The sequence below is a fragment of the Hemicordylus capensis genome, chromosome 2, assembly GCF_027244095.1.
Source record: "Hemicordylus capensis ecotype Gifberg chromosome 2, rHemCap1.1.pri, whole genome shotgun sequence".
NCBI classification, from domain to species: Eukaryota; Metazoa; Chordata; class Lepidosauria; order Squamata; family Cordylidae; genus Hemicordylus; species Hemicordylus capensis.
The window spans coordinates 402,467,801-402,489,021 of NC_069658.1; the positions used below are offsets into that span (position 1 = coordinate 402,467,801).

General features: G+C 41.8%; 1 protein-coding gene and 1 long non-coding RNA gene across 5 annotated transcripts in view; one reads left to right on the plus strand and one right to left on the minus strand.

Moving 5' to 3' along the window:
• RPTOR (regulatory associated protein of MTOR complex 1) overlaps window positions 1–21,221 on the plus strand; it is a 510,229-nt gene that overhangs the window by 288,539 nt on the left and 200,469 nt on the right. The gene's annotated exons all lie outside the window — the stretch shown is intronic.
• LOC128344540 (uncharacterized) overlaps window positions 1–21,221 on the minus strand; it is a 125,722-nt gene that overhangs the window by 42,368 nt on the left and 62,133 nt on the right. The window lies entirely within an intron of this gene.

Here is a 21,221-nt window from a genome sequence, read left to right on the forward strand (position 1 = left end):
TTCACTTTTCTTCTCATCCATTGTAAGTGTGCATCCCTGCCTGACTGCCTGTGTCTGGATAACACACCATGGCCTAAGATTGGTGCTGGGCCCCGGCTAACAGTCTGACCCATGGGTCAGGTAGGAGGATCAGGGTGTGTGTCAGCAACACTTGCAGGCAGACTGTGACACTTTTGGGTTTGGCCAGGGTAGGGCAAGCTTCCATTGGTGTTGCAGTGGGTGAGGCTGACCATGAGTCCGTCATCCTCCATGGCCAGCTTGGGATAGCCTGGCAGGGGGAGTTTGGTCTTGAGGAAGGCCAGCTGCTCTACCATCTCAGCATCCAAGCATGAGTATTGGGGTGTCACCCTGGCCCCGGCCATAGATAACCACCCCTCTCTCTGGATGCTGGTTGGCGGGAACAAGAGGAACCATCTAGTAACCATTGCCAAGTCCAGCCAGACTTGGTGATGCATTACCCAAAACTGGATCGGCTCCATCTCCTGGCCTGCTCCTGCAGAGACTGCAGCACACACTGCTCAGTACTGATGTAGGACTAGGCGCGTTCTTCCCATTCCCTTGGCAAGATACCAAGGAACCCCTTCCTGAACCATAGGGTGTAACATGGAGGAGGAACCACCAGCTTATTTGGTGCTTCTGGAACAGGAAGCAGCTGTGATAGTACTGCTGCTAGGAGTAGACTACGCACTAGTAGTAGGCACATCAACACCCTCCTCCTGTTTGAGCCCCCAGCTCCCATTCTCAGCTTGCCTAACTTCAGCAAGGAGGTCCCTCCACCTGTGCAGCTGGTTGGGGTGACCGCTTTGCCCTTCATTCTTAGGTCACATAGGCAGGACAAATATGTGCTGGTGATGCACTCAAGGGGTTGCTGCTTCCATTCCATCACTCCATTCCTCAGCTAACCTTCTAATTCTATTGCTTCCTCAGCGGTCAGGGTGGTCTGGAGTTCATCCATAATCTTCTTGAGAAGAGCAGTGGGCAAAGCTCTGGCTCAGTGTTGCTGTCTCGGCACATAAGCTGTTTGTGGCAACAAATGCCAAGATAACCTTGAGTACCAAGACAACCTCGGAAAGCAACACCAAGTCCTAGTTGGATAGATCACACACTTCCAAGCCACACCTCCTTGCCAGTGCGTGGATGGCCACCTCTTGCTCCTGCAGATACTGGAGCAAATGCAAGGTTCCACCAGGTCAGAACATCCTGAGGTATCGTGCCTCCCACTGGGACTGGTCCACAGATCTGCAGTGAAGTGCGTGCTAGTGTCAGGTGCTGCTGTATGCAGCAGCCCTGACATGTCTCCCTACACGCCTGGTACAGGGAAAGCACCACCCGCCTGCTAAAGGTTGTGCATGAGATGATTTGGTTGTTGGAGCAGTCACCAGTAGTTGGCATTCTCCACTACCTGGAATGGCCGCTCATCCAAAGCAATCATCTCCCCAGTGGCCCTGGTGATGAGATGAGGCTCTGGGTGACCAGACTGCTTGCCCATCAACTGCACACACGGTTCAGGCAACATCCCCTGCTTGGTAGCAGGAGCAGGTGCCTTGCCACTACTTGAGGACACACCAGGCCTATTGCTGCCAGCAGGAGCAGGAACCCCCTGGTAATGCAGTATCACCATTGTCCCAAGATGCTTGTGGTCCTTGCCCCTGATGACCTGTGTCCTGAAGTGGATGCAGACAGCATGATGTGGGTCACCATGGCAGAGTGCAAAGTGGTCCCACAAGATCCTGCTCCTGGTCTGGAACCATTTTGGTGGTGGTGCTACTGGGGCTGCTGGTATGTTCTGGGGGCCACCACCACCACCCTCTGTTCGGTGCTGAGAAGGTCCAGGAACAACCAGAATGACTTTCTCCTGCTCCTTCTCAGTCTCAGATGGGGGGCAGGGTTGTTACACCACCAACAGGTATTGGGGAGGATGGAGAGAGCAATCTGCCTGTGCTAGCAACTGACAACATCTCCTTCTCCGCTGACACAGGAAGAAGAGCTTCTTCCCTGACAGGGGAGGACCTCCCTGCTACTTCCACCTTAGCTACCACAGATAGGAGAATTTGAAATATAAAAAGGTAAACAGAGGAAGCCTGACAGTCTGGGCACCACACAGCAGCCTACATAAACAAAAAAATAATGCACCAGGCAGCACACAGACAGCAGCAGCAAAGGTGGCAGCAGGGCTACTTACTTACTGACTAACTATAAATAACACATGCCAGTTATTAGAGCCACTGGGGGCTGGCTACAAGCAATGAGAAAAAACAAACAAGGAATAAAATTCCAAACAGCGTCCAGTTAAGCTGAGGGCTACTGGGACAATTTAAATAAACTTGGGGGGGGGGGCTACAGCACCCCAGTTATTAAAGTGGGTTGGCTACAAGCAATGAGAGAAAAAATAAACTACACAAGGAAATAAATTCCAAGCACCACCCAGTTCAAGCCATTGGGGCTGCTGGTTTTTGTTTTGTTTTGTTTTGTTTTTAAATAAGAAAATAAAAGTAGCTGCTGGCAGCAGTACAAACTAAAAGGATTAAAAAAATTAGAGAGAGTCAAAGAAAACTATCTCCCATACTCACCACACCGCTCAACTCAATGAGGGCCAGGCAGGCAGTCCCAGACCACCACCCTGCTCTCTGTGCTGCTGCAGTCTCTCTCTAATTATCCTCTCCTGAGGCCCCAAAAGCAATGAGTCTCTTTACCTCCAAGCAGCCCCTTAAATACAATTGGAAAATCCCTCCTTTGGCTTCCCTCCTCCCTGCTCACTCCTCCCCCCACCAGCCAGTGGGGACACAGTTGACCATGGCAACACTTTATTTGAATAACAATAGGCCAATAAAGAACAAGGAGCTCTCGAGCCATTCGGAAGCCAGTGACAGAAAACCATTCAGTAATTGAAAAACACTGAGGGAAAATGGTGCCCCCAATACAAATCATGCAAATCGATTTGCAGTGAATTGGGGGTGATTTGATTTGCCCTTGAATCAACCCCTTCATTTAAGGGCTGATTTGATTCACGGGTGAATCTATGAATTGCCCCCCATTGTTGGGAATCGATTAATGTGCGAATTGAATTGTGCATTCCTAGTGGTCATATGCACGGGACAAATTTTCACTTATTTTCTGCTCCTCCCAGAAGCGCTCCATATGGCCTGAAAAACTCTGTGTGACCCACAAAGAAGGGGATCTGTGGAAATCACCCCTGTGCAAACATCCATGCTTCAGAGGGAGGCTACTAGCATGATATGCATGGTGGTTTTTTGGCCACATTGGCACACTGTTAGTAAGGATGTCAGCCACTGTAAGTGGTGTGTGGGTGTAAACTTCTCCTAGAAACAATCACTGTAATTCCACTGTGCACTTGATTAAAAAGCAAACAAGAAATTGCCTTTATGTTTTCGTTCTGAAGGCAGAAAACGTCAGAATATGAAAGTAGTTGGTTGTCAGCCTTCGGCTCAGAGAATTTGACCATGCTGTGCTTCAGAAGCAGACCTCTTTTTGTGCATGAGATATAGTTGTATTTCATATTACAAATGCTTCTAGATCTGTACATGTTCAGGATTTTTTCCTAAGCCCACAATGATTATAAGAAAAGCTAGAACCATGAAACATGGAAACAAAGTGAGAAAACATACTCTACTTTTTTTTTTAAACATGCTCAGCTCTTTCAAAAATATAAAATTTTCATGTTATTCTTCCAGAGATTCTGTAGTGCTTTGCACTTGTGGTGATGAAGCCTTTGACACAGATTAACTGTAGTGGTATAGTGACATGAAATACAAAGGCTCTCTGTTTTAAACCTAGTATGCACTAGGAGTTTGCATGGAACCGGTATGCCTAGTTCGGTTTGATTCTGAACTGGACTCAAACAGAACCGGGCATGTTTGGTTTGCCACCCCAAACATACCCTCTGGTTTAATTACAGGGGGTTGTGTCCTCTGGCAATTCCCTCTCCTTCTGCCAGCCTCCCTCTGGTCTCCTTTTGGCCATGTTTGGGTCATTTCCAGCTGTCTTTGGCCCATTCTGGGCCTTTTTGCGCTGGTGGCAGCCTTTTGGAAGCCACTACGCATGCACACTGACCATCTGTGTGGCCTGGGTCATGACCCAGCTACGCAGATGGCCAGTGCTCATGTGTGGCAGCCTCCAAAATCACTGCCGCCAGTGCAAAATGGCCCAGAATGGTCCGAAGACAGCTGAGAATGGCCTGAACTGGACCGAATGGAGGCTGGCGGGAGGATAGGGAACCGCCAGAAATCCGTTGTGACAGAGCCCCCAGAGGCGGTGTGTTACGTGTGTGTGTGTGTGTGTGTGTGTGTGTGTGTGTGTGTGTGTGTGAGATTAGAAGCCTCAGATTGGGGGGGGGTAGTTCGGCTTGAGTTTGAGCCAAATCAGGTCTGGTTCGGCTTAAGGGGAAGCCGGGGACAAGCCCTCAGTCCAGCCAGGTTTGATGGCAAACCGGCTTGAACTCGAGCCGGTTTGCACATCCCTAGTGTGCCTAGGTTTAAGGAAAACAGACTAGGGCTTAGAATTAGAAATGGCAGGTGTTTATGTACCTTGGTAGTTCCATTGAATTAAAAAAAGGGACATGAAATTTGATAGATTAAGATAACTTCTGATTGCATTCTGTGAGATTGTCTGTGTTCTGCAACACAGACACTGGAAAGAGTGTAAGTGATTTTGCTGTTATTTCAATGAAAAATTGATTTTTCATAAGTATGGCATTTGTTGCTGTATTTTTTAGAGGTTTACTTTAATGCCTTTGGAATGTTTTCTTTTATAATATTATTTTGCTCTCTCCTAAAACATTTCATGGCCTTGAACTGGAGGAACCATACTGGTTGCCAAACTGAAACTGGGTGTCAGGGAGAGAACTATAAGTGTTAGGGATGGGACTTCTGTTCTCAAGCTTTTAAAAGAGTTTTGCAAACATATGATATTTTACAGAAACTAAACTCTAAAAGTGCTTTTCTGTGATGTTTAATTGGTCCATTTGGAGGATGATTGCACTGATTACCGAGCTGTAATACTACAAGGCAACCTGTAAAGAGATTTATGTCGGACAGCAAAGTGCTTGACTGTGCCACTTTCAGCTGCAAAGTTCCAGGATAGTCTCCCATCTGCCTTTTTATTACATTCCAAAAAGATCCATTGTAGCACATATTATTATAATGAGGTAAATTTACGTTGGTATCACTCCATTTACACATCTTTACCAAGCTGAATGCACGGTTCCCAGGCTTTAATTACAATGGATCACTGAGACTTTTTCAATAGAGAAACAATTTCTGGAAGGGTGCCACATTGTGTTAGCTCTGAAATGGGAAAGCATGGCACACATTCTGAATGAGTTTTGCTTCTTTCCCTGCCACCCCTATGAAAAGCAGGTTAGTGCCAGAAATGGAATCTTTTGGAGAGCTTGCATGGTATCACTAGGGCTGTGACAGTAGAAGTGTGTACATCACCCACTCATGGTAACAAGTGGAGTCCAGGAGTGAAATTTCAGTTCCAAGTGTCATGACTATTTGCTTCAGTTGTAGCTTGAATTACCTAGAGATAATCTCTTTGGGAAATGTTCCCATAGCAAAGGCCAATGGCTTACAGTGATAGTAGCTGGAGAATTTATCCCACTGATAATCAGAAGTCACTGTTGTGGTTATGGAGCAATATTTTCACAAACTACAGCTTTTGTATCCGTGATGCTCCACACAACAGAAGTGGCCCACAACTAATCAATAGGAAGTTGCAGATTGTTCCATCACAATGTATGATCTGCTGAAAGGGTTTTTAATAACTGTCTCATGCGTCTGGAACAAATGGTGAGAGAGTGTCAAGCAGTGCATCCAGTGGCCACTTCCTTTCCTGTAGAGTTCCTTCCTTTAGTTATTCAACATAGCCCAGTTCTGAGATTTTTATACATGCAGTGTAAGATTCCTTTATTTGAGGAGGGGTTTAATGCCTGGGTGGAAGCAGATGCTTATTTTAGCTCTGTGTCTGTACTTTAATATATCTTTTTTAAAAAATTATTAATGTGGCTTTATAAAAGTTCAGTTTCATAAAACATGTTATCCTGCCAGAGCCTTCTAGGGTAGGTTGTTATAAAATCGCCAATAGTTGTATTGATCAACGTGCAGTCCTGCTCTGAGCATACAGTGGGAAAGTGACAAATGAAAGGAAACTGGACATTTCTGATTATAGTTCTCTTCACAAGAAAACACTAGAGTTTTGGAATTGCCATAAAATGACTGGGGGTGGGAAGATTCATTCATTCATTCATTTATATTTATATTTATTCAATTTATATACCACCCTTCCTAAAGTAGTTCAGGGCAGTTTACATCAAAACCAAAAACACATGATAAAACAATTAAAATTAAACAAAAACATTTAAACCAGATTAAAATTAAAATAGCTGATCTGGCACAGACCATCTGCGCCCCTAGTTCTTCCTGTCATTTCCCCCCTCTCCCTCTAGCCCCAGTCCATTCTCCTCCCCACCCCCCAGCTTCAGCTCCAGTTCATTCTGCGCTTGTCTTTCCTTTCCCTCCCCGCCGGCTGGCGGCTGCTGCCATTTTCTCCCCGTCCCTGTTGCTGTCCCTTAGGCAGCTGTTAACAAACTCTTGCGAGAGCTGCCACACATGGGATTAGCGACGGGTATGTTTAGGATAATTAGATAGATAGATAGATATCATTAAAAGCCAGGCTAAAAAGATGGGGTTTTAAGGCTCTTCTGAAGGCCTCTAAGGAAGATAATCCTCATATATCCTCTGAGAGCACGTTCCACAATCCAGGAGCAACAGGTGAGAAGGCCTGATCCCAGGTCACCAACAGATGAATTGGTGGCACCCAAAGACGGACCTCCCCCCCCCCAAATGATTTTAATGAGTGGTGGAGATCATGTAGAGAATGGCACTCTCTCACGTAACGTGGACCTAAGCCATTCAGGGCTTTAAAGTTAATAACCAGCATTTTGTACTTTGCCCAGAAACATATCAGCAGCCAGTGCAACTGTTTAAGAAAAGGCATAATGTGGTCTCCCTAGAACACCCCAGAGACCAGTCTGGCTGCCACATTTAGAACTAACTAAATTTTCCAAACTACATACAAAAGCAGCCCTACATAGAACACATTGCAGTAGTCCAACGTGGAGGATACCAGCTGATGTACCAGTTTTTTCAGGTCATTCTCCTCAAGGAAGGAGTGAAGTTGTCGAATCAATCGCAACTGGTAAAAGTGCTCCTGGCCACAGCCTCAACATGAAGCACTAGGGTGGGACCCCGGGTCCAAGAGCACTCCCAAGCTACGGACCTGTTCTTTCCAGGGTAGTGTAAACACATCCAGAACAGGACGTTATATCCCGTCTTGCAGATTACAACCCCCAACAATAAGCACCTTCGTCTTGCTTAGATTCAGTTTCAGTTTATTATCCCTCATCTAGCCCATTATTGCCTGTAGGCAGGCATTTAAGAGACTAATACCATTTCCTGATATGTATAACAAAGAGAAATAGATTTGGATGTTAGCAGCATATTGATAACACCCAGTACCATATCCCCTGATGATCTCACCCAGTGGTTTAATGTAGAAGTTAAAAAGCATTGGTGACAGTATGGAGCCCTTGGGGACTCCTTATAGTAGCTCCCGTTTATATAGTAGTAACTGTCACCAAGTGCCACCATCTGAAATCTACCTGAGACATATGAGCACAACCACTGTATAAAGGTCTCCTATAAAAGATATAGGTTAAAGCTATAAAAGATACGGGTTTCTATCAGAACATATAAGGATTGACAATTGGATGATTGTCAAAAATATTTTAAAACACCACAAAGGCCACTGTTGTTGCTCCCTCCTGTATGGAATAAAGTTACAGCTTTCCCTCCCATCATAGGGAGTCCTTCATCCTGTTTGAAGTGCATTTTTTGATATGTAGAAGTTATTTGCAGAGAATGCACAGTTTATTAAGCATTTATTTTCCAGTACCACTTGGTAAAGCCTCTCTAATCTCTAGCAAACTAATTGCAGAACCATGGGCTGCTTTATCTACTGCTAAACTTTCCTTGAGCTACTGTCAGTTCAGCCTCACTGGAGAAAGGGTCATTGTGTAAACATTTCAGTGTTTGCAGAGATTTGAATTGATTCTTACCCAAAATGCTCAAGCTTGTGAATCTGTGCTAGTGCAGTTTCTGCCAAGCCTCCACGGATGTGAACAATATGGGCTAGAGATTGCTACTTGGGAAGTTGCCATGGTAGGAACTAATTTGTGTTACTTTTCCTTAAAAAAAGCAAAAAGCAAACATAGATCCATGGAAACTTAACATAGAGTGATATCTTAAGGAGGAGCCACATTGCTGTTTTACTGGAATGGAGGCTTCAGGAGTCATTTTTGCATGACTGAATTATCTACTCCTTTTCTCTGACTGTTGGGATAGCCACATCTGTTATGTGCATACATATGTAATTTTATATTTATATGTAAACTGCCTTACATCTTTTGCAGTGGGTGGCACATAAATGTATTAAATAAATAAATATGTATTTATTTTTTAAAAATATTTATTTAAATAAATATTTTTTTAAAGCAGCCAACAGAAATGAGAAGGGGGTGGGGAAGAAACACATATGACATCTCACAATAATCAAATACATCAACTTGGATTCCAGTTCCCTATCATATCTAACAATTCATTCTAACATATCTAGACATTGATACAACCATCAAAAGATATAGAACTTATATCCCAGTTTGCAAAAAAAAAAAAATCCAAATCTTGGATGAGGCATTAAACTATGAACCAAATTATAATATATAAATGGTTCCCACTTTGAAACAAATTTATCCTCTGATTTCTTTATGTATAAAGTAATCGTAGCCATTGAAGCATATTCCCAAAGTTTAAGTTACTACTCTTCTAATGATGGAATTAAATTAACTTTCCAATATTTAGCATAGAGAATTCTAGCTGCAGTAATCATATATAAAGAGAGTTCGGTATATTTTACAGGTATTATAAGATTTTATGCTATTTAACCAAAAAAACCTGGTAACATCTGAAAGTCAGTATTCAAAATTTGTTGCACCTTAGAATGAATTGTCTTCCAAAATTGCTTAGCTTTACTGCACATCCACCACATATGATAAAAAGTTCCAACCTGATTCATACATTTCCAGCATTTACCAGAAGATTTATTGTCTATCTTTGCAATCATCAAGAGACCAGCAAAAATACATTTTATACCAGTTTTCTCTTAATGTGCTATTCACTGAAAATTTAATATTCATCTTCCATTGATACTCCCATTGTTGCATCTCTATATATAGTTCTCTAAGGCGTACCCGTGGCTAATCCCATGTGTGGCAGTTCTCACGAGATTTCCTGGCAGAACAGAACAGAGCACAGCAGGGTGAGCCTCTCTCCGAGCCAGCCTGCTGAGGAGGAAGGGAGGCTGAGGAGGAGGTGGCGCCACTGTGAGCCAGCAGGAGAGTGCACATCGGCTCCAACCACCCACCACCTCACGAGGAGGACAGCCAAACGGTGGTGGCATGGAGGGCAAGAACGAACTGACCGAAAGGTGTGGCGAGGGGGAGAGTGAACTGGCCGAAGGTGTGGGTGGGTGGGGAGAGTGAATTGACCGAAGGGACGGAGATGAAATGAAGATGGGGCAGGGAGCCAGATCAGTTGCAGTGTGGGGGGGAGGGAGAACTAGGTGTGCAGATGCTTTGTGCTGCGTCAGCTAGTATCAACTGTTGTTTTTTAAAGTTTTGCATCCATTTTGTCATGCTGTCTTTTATCTGATCCAATTCTGTATCGTACTTCAATAACAACTTGTATATAAGTCCTAGTAAGTGCTTGGAGTTTTGTGTTATTAATATTTCAAAAGCCGTCAATTCTCTAAGCTTCCCCCCTGTTTTTGTATCTCTTTCTGCACTATGCTGTTTATCGGTGAATATTGAAACCATGAAGGAGCACTTGTCCAACCTGCAAAAAGAATTTCAGATGATTTCATTTTTGTTTTATTAACTGTTAATTTTTGCAGATTATATGTCTTTTCTCTCAATTGTTCTTCCACATCGGCAAATAATTATTTTTGAATAGATCCTTATTGACAACCGTTAAATTTATCCTCAAGTATTTAATCGGTTTAGCAGTAATATGAACTCCAATTCTTTCTTTCAAGTATTGCTGTTTTTCCTCCACTAAGTTCCGTGTAATAATCTATGGGTTTTTTTGTTAATCCTTTATCCTGAAACCATACTAAATTGCTGTATATGTTCCATTATCAAATCTAATAATTCCTTTGGCTGAATAATTGTAAGCACTACATCATCGGCATATAATTTTTATTTTATGTTCTTGCCTGGCCATCTTAATTCCAGTTATTTTAATCTCTTGCCGAATCTTGCTTGCTAATGGCTCAAGAGCCAATATGAACAACAAAGAAGAGAGTGGACATCGCTGTCTTGTCCCTTTCATAATAGGACATGTATTAGATATTGTCCCATTCACTATTATCTTCACTGTCTGTTCCTGATAAATACTTGGAATGCATGAAAAAAAGTTCAATCCACAATTCATCTTTTTCAACAGCATAAGCATAAACGGCCATTCCAAATTGTCAAAAGCTTTCTCTGCATCAAGGAAAATCATCGCTGCCTTCCTGTTTCCCAGGGTAATGTTATCAATAGCATTCAGAATATATCTTATATTATCTTTCATATATCTCTTTGGGACAAATCCAGTCTGATCTGCAAGTATTATATCTGTTAAAAATTTCCTTAGTCAGTTTGCCAAGATAGCCGTAAAGAGCTTGTAATCCACATTCATTAATGAGATAGATCTGTATGATTTTGGACGAGTTGGATCATTCCCTTCTTTATAAATCAAAGAAATAAAAGCCTCCCACCATGAGGAAGGCACCGTATGGCAGTGTTGTTTTCAGCACCTGAGTCAGTGGTTTAATTAAAATATCTTGAAATAGTAAGCTGCCAAAAAACCATCTGGCCCTGGAGATTTGTTCGACGATTGTTTCTTTATCACCTCTTTTATCTCTTCCTCTGCAATTGGCTTATTAAGTGACTCTTTCTGCTGATCTGTGAATGATCCAAGTACTGTGTAATCTTTTCCAAATCCAGCATTTTCTTCCCATATAATTGAGTATAATATTTAACAAACTGATCTGCCATCTTATCTGTTGTAGAAAGCAACTCCTTACCATACCATATTGAAGTAATAGTTCTCTTCTCCTGCTCTTTTCTCAGTTGGCATGCCAATATTTTATCAGATTTATTGCCCTTCTCAAAATATTTCTGTTTAGTAAAATTCATTTTATTTTAAGTTACTTTTGCTTCAATAAGATTTCTTTGTTTACGAGACTCCTTTATTTTTTGCAATGTGTTCACTGATGGGTTCTGCTTGTGCCTTAATTCAAGCTGCTGTAATTCATTTGTCAGAATCTCTTTCTGCTTCTGTAAGTCTTTCTTTCTATTCAATGCCATCTATCTATCTATCTATCTATATATTTTAAAAGGCCTCATGAAAACTTTGCTAGATTCCAATACTGTAAATAAGGAGATATCCAAGGTCATGTTGATTTGGAAGAAGCTCTTTAATTCCTTTTTACACTTTTGTTTAATATTCTCCTGTAATAATAGAAGATTGTCACCATCTTCTTGGGGCTTTATTTCCCCTTCTTAAATTTACAATTAATGGGTTTTGATCTGCATAAGTTAAAGGTGCCACTTCCACTCCTAACAGTTTAGGTAAAACTTACTTCGACATCCAACACATGTCAATTCTAGAATATGTTTGATGAGGATCTGAGGGATCTGAGCTGTTGGTGACTGACCAGGAAAGGGATCTTGGGTCATAGTGGACAGCTCGTTGAAAGTGTCGACTCAATGTGCGGCAGCTGTGAAAAAGGTCAATTCCATGCGAGGGATCATTAGGAAGGGGATTGAAAATAAAACTGCTAATATGCCCTTACACAAAACTATGGTGTGGCCACACCTGGAGTACTGTGTACAATTCTGATCACTACATCTAAAAAAGGACATTGTAGAACTGGAAAAGGTGCAGAAGAGGGCAACCAAGATGATCAGGGGCCTAGAGCACCTTTCTAATGAGGCAAGGCTACAACACCTGAGGCTATTTAGTTTAGAAAAAAAGATGACTGCGGGAAGACATGATAGAGGTCTATGAAATCATGCATAGAGTGGAGAAAGTGGACAGAGAGAAATTCTTCTCCCTCTCTCATAACACTAGAACCAGGAGTCATCCCATGAAATTGATTGGCAGGAAATCTAGGACCTACAAACAGAAGTACTTTTTCACGCATAATCAAGTTGTGGAATTCTCTGCCACAAGATGTGGTGACAGTCAACAACCTGGATGGCTTTAAGAGGGGTTTGGATAACTTTATGGAGGAGAGGTCTGTCATCGGCTACTAGTTGGAGGGCTATAGGCCACCTCCAGCCTCAAAGGCAGGATGCCTCTGAGTACCAGTTTCAGGGGAGTAAGAGCAGGAGAGAGGGCATGCCCTGCCTATGGCTCCCAGCGGCATCTGGTGGGCCACTGTGTGAAACAGGATGCTGGACTAGATGGGCCTTGGGCCTGATCCAGCAGGGATGTTCTTATGAGGACTTGAATAACAAGTATATGGCTTTTCTAAAGGATATTTATATCTCCATTTGTCAACCAAGAACAGTGATGACATATAATCCTCCATGTTTCCAGAGTTGGGGACAGCACCTCATTCATATCTCCCAAAATTATGACATCTCATTCAACTATTTCCAATAACAATTTTAAAAATGGATCATAAATGTTTGTCTTATTGTCATTAGGCCCATAGATTGAAGCAATTGTAATTTTATTGATTCCATTTGGAAACTGACATCTTTGTCATGAATCTGTTTTTCCAAAGTCTAAGACAGATTTTTGATATATATCACTACACCATTTTTTTTTCTTATCTGCCACAGCTATGTATTTCTGGCCTAAACTTTTATACTCCAATAAGTTAACATTGTCTTTCTTAATATGAGTCTCTTGGAGACATACAATATCTGCTCTTCCTTTTTCTAATTAAAAAACCCCCCTTTTCCCTCTTAAATGGGGAATTTAGTCCATGAATGTTCGTTCAAAATATCTTTATTTGCTCCTGTAATTCTGTTTAATACAAAAACTAAAGAGCTACTGCATGATCCAGTTTCTGGTCTTCTGTTAGGGATGTGCACAGAACCGGTTCGGAGGCCCTTTATGGGCTTCTGAACCAGTCTGAAGGCGGCAGGAGTCTCTCTTTAAGAGCGAGGGAGGGTGCACTGACCCCTCCCGTCGCTTTCCCCCCTCTGGCGTCCGTGTTTTGCAAAGCCGATTGAGGTACTTCCCTGCCTCCCCATTGCCCTTGTCTTCCGGATATGACTGGAAGTCGCTGGCGCACCTGCATGTCACACTGCTTCAGCTGACATGATCAGTTATGAACATGTCACTAACCCTTCTGTACCTCCTTGCTCCTTCCCACCTTACCTCTTTGGTCCCTGCATGAACCTGTGATGTCAGCATCCTGGTTTGCTAAAAAAAACCTATACAGGATGTGGCCCAAACCCTAAGCTATAGTTCTACTGTTCTACAGAATAGCATGGTGGTTATAGTGTTGGACCAGGAAGACCGGAGTTCAAATCCCATTCAGCCATGAAACTCACTGGGTGACTCTGGGCCAGTCATGTATCTCTCAGCCTAACCCACCTCACAGGGTTGTTGTGAGGATAAAAATAACCTCTGAGCTCCTCGGAGGAAGAGCGGGATATAAATGTAGTAATAACAATAAATCAAGTTACTACCTGATACCAAGATACAGTTTGGGTTTCAGACCGTGGTTTGTAAACCAAAGTTAAACAACAATTCTGGGTTTCGACAACACAGAACTGTTAGGGTGTTTGGGGTTTTGAGGGGGTAATTTTTTGATTTTGGTTTTTTTATATATATATATATTTTACTACTTATGCAAGTAGTTAGCTTATCTGGTATCTTTTTACAGATACTCACAAACCCTACAACCTTCCCTCTCTCTCCCTCCTGCCCAACAAATTTTCAGATATGCACTTTACAGTGTACAGGTGGACCTTTTTACATGCGTCTCTGACATCTGCGGTTTTGTGTATCCATGGTCAGATCATGTGCACCCAGCCTTGGTATACACAGTTGAAAAAAGGGTTGATTTTCACATATGCAGTTTCTGGGTGGCCAGAAATGACTTCCAAGGTCATTTCTGGCCATAATTTTGATGAAAGGAGTCATTTTGTGGCTCATTTGCTTAAAATAATAATGCCTCGTGATTTTTCACAGAAAAATTGTGGAATTGGGTCTTTGAGCGGGGGTCATTGCTGGACAGCTGGAAACTCACAGAGCATTGCCCGACACGTTGTTTCTCTTGTTTCTTATGGTTTTTGCCATTTTTTGCACCTCTAGGAACATAACCCCTGATTCCCATTGCTTCAGTGCCTCATTATCTGGGCTTCTCTTCTCCATGGTTGTAGCTGAGAATGGAACCCCCGTGGATTATGAGGTCTGCCTGTATCTATTACAGAATAAACATGCATTTCAGCCTCTCTGGCTTATCACAATGCTTTGTCTTTTGGCCTCTATAATTCAGATAGTGTAACCATCTTCCTCAGAAATCATTTTTGTATGACTTGTATTACACTGATTTAATTTACAAGGCAATTTTGTTTTGGTCCAAAGTTTTAAAGGACAGGATGACCAGATTTGATCCTGCTCCTCCTCCTGTAGTGGGTGACCTATGTCCACCTCCCATTTTTTAGTTTAAGTATGGCGTGTGCTGAGATGGTTTAGCAAATATTTGTCACAGAGAAAATGTTTTTAGGTACCGCTCCCCTTTGATGATCAGTTCTATCATTGTTGGATGTTCCCTTTCCCCTAGATAACCATTTTGCTCCAGTAAATGCTGAGTCTGGAAAAATTAAAACTAGGGGATTGCCCATCCAAATTCAGCATCTAATTCAGCCTTTTTACCCTTTTGCCAACGATTTGGCTTACATTAGTAATGTGTGCTCCCTATACCCTGAAAGTTCTACTACTACTTCTACTTCTTATACACCATTTTTCAACAGAAGTTTCCAAAGCAGTTTATATTGGAATAATAATAATAAATAAATAAGATGGTTCCCTGTCCTCAAAGGGCTCACAGTCTAAAAAGCACTTTAGCACTTTGTCCCAGCATTAAAGCTTTTGCCATAAGCTTTTGCCTTAAATCTTTTCCTAGATAGTTTTTCTCCATCCATCCCATATTGCTAAATTCAAGGCTGAAAATGAGTTTTTGGGAATCCTCCTGTGATCTCTTGTTCTGAAGTTGCCAAAGTGTTTCCTCTATGGACCTTGCTTCCATTAACTGACCTTCAGTGTCTAACCATGAGGGACTTTCTTTGACCTCTTTCATCTTTATAGCCCGCCTTACCAGGGCAGCCGTGTAGTACAAGTGGGGCATGAGGTACATCTGGGGCACCCAAACCTCCTTTTTTCTACCGGTGCTTTCAAAGTTTTGTGGCTTAGTCTGGCTTTTTTGTTTCCCTGTATAAAGTTATTTATGATCTTCTACCATTTAGGTAAAGTTTTGTAAGGGATTTCAGTTGCAATGGATTGAAATTAAAAAAGGTAACCTGGATTACTTTTAATACATTCATATTGCCATAATGCTCATAATCCAAGCATGTGCATACTGTTCCAACAAAGCAATTTCTTTTTTATTTTGTTTAACACAGGAGTGAAAATGTCTGTGAACAGTGAATCTCTTTTCCAATGAAATCATCACTCCTAGACTCCTAAAAGCCCCATTCCCCACTTTGAAACCATATTGCTCAAACTGTTTTTTGCTTTCAGAACTCAAATTCAGAACTCAAACCCCTGCTAACTTGGCAAAGAGGCACCTTTTAATGTGGTGATTATCTTTATTTAGCAGGGGAGAGTAACTGGCCCTATCCACCCCCAGCACAGCATTCCTCCAGTGACTGTTGCTGGTGTCTGTCTTATGTTTCTTCTTAGATTGTGAGCCCTTTGGGGACAGGGTTCCATCCTGTTTGTTGTTTTCTCTTTGTAAACTGCCCTGAGCCATTTTTGGAAGGGTGGAATAGAAATCAAACAAACAAACAAATAAATAAAATTGATAATCATACCTCTCACTTGCTATAATTGATTTTCAGCCCTGATACCTGGCCATATTGCTGATGTCAGTATGCTAATAGGGAGGAGAGCTGGTCTTGTGGTAGCAAGCATGAATTGCCTCTTTGCAGGATCCACCCTAGTTTGCATTTGAATGGGAGACTACATGTGAGCACTAAGATATTCCCCTGAGGGGATGGGGCCACACTGAGAAGAGCACCTATATGCTTGCATGTAGAAGGTTCTAAGTTCCCTCCCTGGCATCTCCAAGATAAGGCTGAGATGCACTCCTGCCTGTAACTAGGGGTGTGCACAGAACCGTGGAGCTGCTGTCCGGCACTGGGGTGGGGGGTTACTTTAAGGCGCGGGAGGGTTTACTTATCCCTCCCGCCGCTTTCCCCCCTCCAGTGCCTGTATTTCATGGAATAATTGTTCTTACTATTTCCTCGAGCGCCCCTTCTCCAGCGCTCTGCTGCAGCGATTGTTTTAGTAATGGGGCGGCAGGATTCCTCCCTGCCGCCCCTTCCTCCGCTTGGCGTCATGGCATAAAGTGCAAAAAGGCTTTAAGAAGCCTTCTGTGTGCGTGCGCACACACATACTTTCTTAAGTAAACGGAGCGGCAGGATATCTTCCTGCCGCCCCTTCTTCTGTTTTGCTTTGCTTTGATATAATGATTTCAATGGGTGCAGGAGCTCTTGAAGCTTATCAGTTACAAAGTTCTGACTGACTTATTTCTTTGCAAATTAGTTCTTTTTGTTTATTGCTGCAGGCCCTTTTAGGCCTGCTGCAGCCTCCATTTTAGGCCTGATTTGCTCAGTGTCCTTTTGCTCACCTTCTCCCTTTTTGTTTGTGGAGAATAGGAATTTTTAAAGATCACTCCTAGCTTGTTGGGGTTTCCCTTTTATATGCTTGCCCATTTGTGGCATAGATTGTCCACAATTAGTATTTGATTCATAAGTAAATGCTGCCAGGAACCACCACCTCCTCCTCTCCTCCTCCTCCTCATTCATTTATTACAGTCCACGACCAGCCAGCAATTACAATAATCAACAGTTACAGGCAACATAATTTAAAATACTCTGATACTAAATAATCATGAATAATACTGAACTACCAACACAGCGCCAGAACACATGTACCTTACATAACATAAGGGTTCACCATTTGTTTCCTGATGTTACAAGCAGTGGCACAAAATTTGGCCACACAGTAGGTAATCTCAGCATCAGAGTCAGAAAGGAGGAAATCTACATAAAGGTTGTCCAGCCTGCCTGGATAATGTAACAAAATTGGACCAATAAGAAGAGAACGTATATCTCTGTAAAAGACACAATAAAGTAATACATGTCCCACTGACTCAATCGTGCCTGAGCAGCAGCAGCAGAGCCGTTGGGAATACAGCGTATAGCAGAATCTACTCTCCAAATGCCAGGAACCTAGGTGCTTTCCCTTCAAGCATCCTCCACCTTCAGCAGCTACACTCCACCCCCTACAGAACTGTTGTTTAAGCAACCCAATATTCCCCTGGAGCAAATTGAAGAGAGAAAGGGAGGAGGGAGCATGCAGGCTTAGGAAGGTTAAACTTACATTGTCAGAACTGACCCATTGCATTTGCTAATCCTGCTTTTTGATCTGTTTCAGCATCAATACTACAATTTTAATGTTCTTGAATTCCCTAAGTGGTTGAGGGTTTCTTGGCAAGAAGGAGCCTCTTACAATGACTTTGAAGGAAATATGAAAATCTTCAGAGATTGTAATTTTCATATGCAAAAATACTAACAAAAACCCTGCCTAATGAATCTAATATTCTTAATGAATACAGTGTCTCCTTCACAAGGAGGTCCCTGAGGGTTTTAAGTATTTAAAAAAAACTGTACACATTAGTGAAGAACTTAATGTTCTAGCTTCATTAATGCTTTCTAAGAGTGTTGATAACTTCCATCTAGAAATCCCTTGGTCATACAGATGCCACCTGTTGCAAAGACAACAAATTCAGTATATTTAACCATCACCTTGGAATAAGGTACCTGTCCAGCAAAATGCTGTTGTAGAACCTGAGTGGTAGAAAGTGCATGACTTAGTAATATGTTAAAAATACTACCAATCAGATTTCATTTGGTAATATTTTTTACAATATTTAATGGGGTAAATTCTGCACCTGTACCTGGAAGGAATTGCAAATTGTGCCCTTTTATATCTGACAAAAAATGCAGTTGATAGTAATTTAGATTGACTATTAATAATCTTGCTAGATGATACCGTTTTATTGAATATGTTTGTAGTGAACGGCCCCTCCCTCCCTAAGAACCCTGCTAACTTGACAAAGAGGCACATTTGAACATGGTGATTCTCTTTATTTAGCAGGGGGAGAGTAACTGGCCCTCTCCACCCCCAGCACAGTACCTCCAGTGACTGTTGCTGGTGTCTGTCTTGTGTTTCTTTTTAGATTGTGAGCCCTTTGGGGACAGGGATCTATCTTATTTATTTATTATTTCTCTTTGTAAACTGCCCCGAGCCATTTTTGGAAGGGCAGTATAGAAATCGAATAAATAATAACAACAACAACCAGAAGTGAACCCTGTCTTGACTGTCAGGCAGTGACCTCTAGGGATCAACCACTCAGCACACAGTAGTCGGACTTAAAAGGCCTCATGGCAGGAAGAGAAGAGGTTCTTTGTTCTCAATTGGAGGCTGGCTGTGCTTTCAACAGGATGGGTAGCCATGGAGTTGGCTACTGAAAAGGACTGCAGTTCCTTGAGAGACAGGATTGTAGGATACTTGAAGCTCATCATGTGAGGGGTGAGTCTCCAAGGAAAAGGGGATTTCGTCTAGGGAATAGTTTGCTAGTTAGTACATGTCAGAAACTTATTTTCCTTTTTGTACTGTGGAAATCCTTACAACTGTTTTATTGTGTTTTATCTGTAATATAATAAGCTAAGGAATGCTGAACCTGTGCCCACTTATCCATCCAAGCCACTGCAAAACTCTGTAACCTTTAAAGCTGCTTTTAAAGGTTCCTATATCCCTGTTCTTTGCAACTGTGATCCTTTTTGAAGTCTCCTTGCAACTATTGAATGTTTCCTTTGCCTGTAACTAAAGCATCAGATGGAAGCAGTCTGTAGTATTTTGAATAAAGTTTTTCTCTTTTTGTTCTTTGCATTTTACCTGCCTCTGAGTGGATTTTTAACAGAGTTTTACTCTGGTGCAAACACGTCTCAATTTTAATTGCTCAGCAACTCTACCAAGAGTTCTCATCACATGTAGGCTTGCACGTAGAGGTTTTTTTGGGTTTGTTTTTTTTACTATTTTTCCAATAGTAAAGAGAAGGAGAGTTCCCTGGAATTTCGCCCACACCAGGGGGGAATTAAACTCTGTTAAAAAGTGGGCATAGTGGCAGCGATTGAGCTACCAAAGGAACAGTTTAAATTTAAAGGAACAGCCTTTGTTGGGAAAGCATAGAGGGAATGATTCAGCATTTTTCTTCCCCTCACGTGAGCTTGCTTTGAGACAAAGACTGGGTTAAATCTGCTACAATGTTTCTCCAAAAAGAGAAAATAAGAAAAGGCTGTTACTTTTCTAATTCCTTTGTAGCCATGAAACTTAGTGAGTGACCTTGGGCATCAAGACTAAAGCAGTGCTAACACAGTGTTCAGGCTGTGAACACACTTCTGGTGCTGGGAAGAGTGGCAATTTTTATTGATCTCTCCTTCATTCTGAAGCCCACTGTGCCTGCTAAAAATTTGTCTTTGAAGGTTGTGCAGTCCTCAGGGGCATATTTTTATCTCACACAATGGGCTTCAGAATGAAGGGGATGAAAATAATCCCTCATTCTCATTACCAGTGCAGTGTTAGTAGCACAAGTACTGCATTCTTGAATCTGCAAATGTAGACTTAGCTCATTTATTATTTTTGTTCACCACCGATCCCCTTTCTTTCCTCAAATTTCTTGAGGAAACAGGCAGAGGACATAGGAGAGAAGCAGGTCTTGTCATTTGTACTGGGATATGGAGTTGGTAAGAAACCATGGGAGCCTCTCCTACTGCCCAGAAAGGATTTCTGCTGTTCCTTATCTTCTAAAAAATGGCAACGAGACCTCTGGTGAGGAGATCTTTATAATGCTGGGTGTCTTGCTCGTCAGAGGGCTGGAGGCACTCACAACTGAAGAGTTAGCAAGTGGATTTTGTGAAGAGTGAGTGAGCTCACTATACTATTCTGAGCTTTCTGGAGGATGGGTAGGAGTACTGAATAAAATAATATATTTAATAACCATGCCCCGGGGGGGGGTTATAACTCCCCCGGGGTAAATATATTGCTTCTGAGTAAGGAATTTACCCCTGGGAAGTTAGAACATTCTTCTGTGTAATGACTTCAGCAACTGATGAACACAGCTAGCTGGTATTTTGTGGAATGCATGGTACTTGCGTATTGGAATGTGGCCATTGAATTGTTTTCAAAATCAGGTTGGATCATAGCTATAATTTACTTGGATACTTAAATGCTGGCAGAGTACAGATAAGATAAAGCTTGACAATATTTAGAAGAAGCATTGTTTTGCTTTTCTAACAACCTAATGCCTTGGATATCATTTGTTCAGCTCATCTGTATGGTCTTTATATTCAAAATTTCAGTTTAAAGTGGATTATTGGTTTGTGCTACAATATTTAATTTTTATATACCATTATGTCATTGCTCTTTAGATGTTTAGTAATATAGATATTTATTCCATTATTTTAGTAAGGATAAAGTCAGACTCACAGAATGTTAGTTTTTGAGATCACTCTTTAACTACCATAAAGCAAACACCATATTGCATTGTGGTTTGCTTCAGTTTTCCATTACTTCCCCAGTTGCCTATTTTCCAAAAGTTTCACTAATTTATTAGTCAATTCATTCAGTTATTTAGTATGCAGTTCATCTATACTGAATAATTAGAAAAAACAGATTGTAAAGTATTCCCTTGTTTGCTTATTAGCATTTATTCTGAACTATGCAGGTGCCTTTGTTGTTGTCTAGCATTTTTATTTTTATTTTTTGTTGGATCTTAACATTTGAACCTTC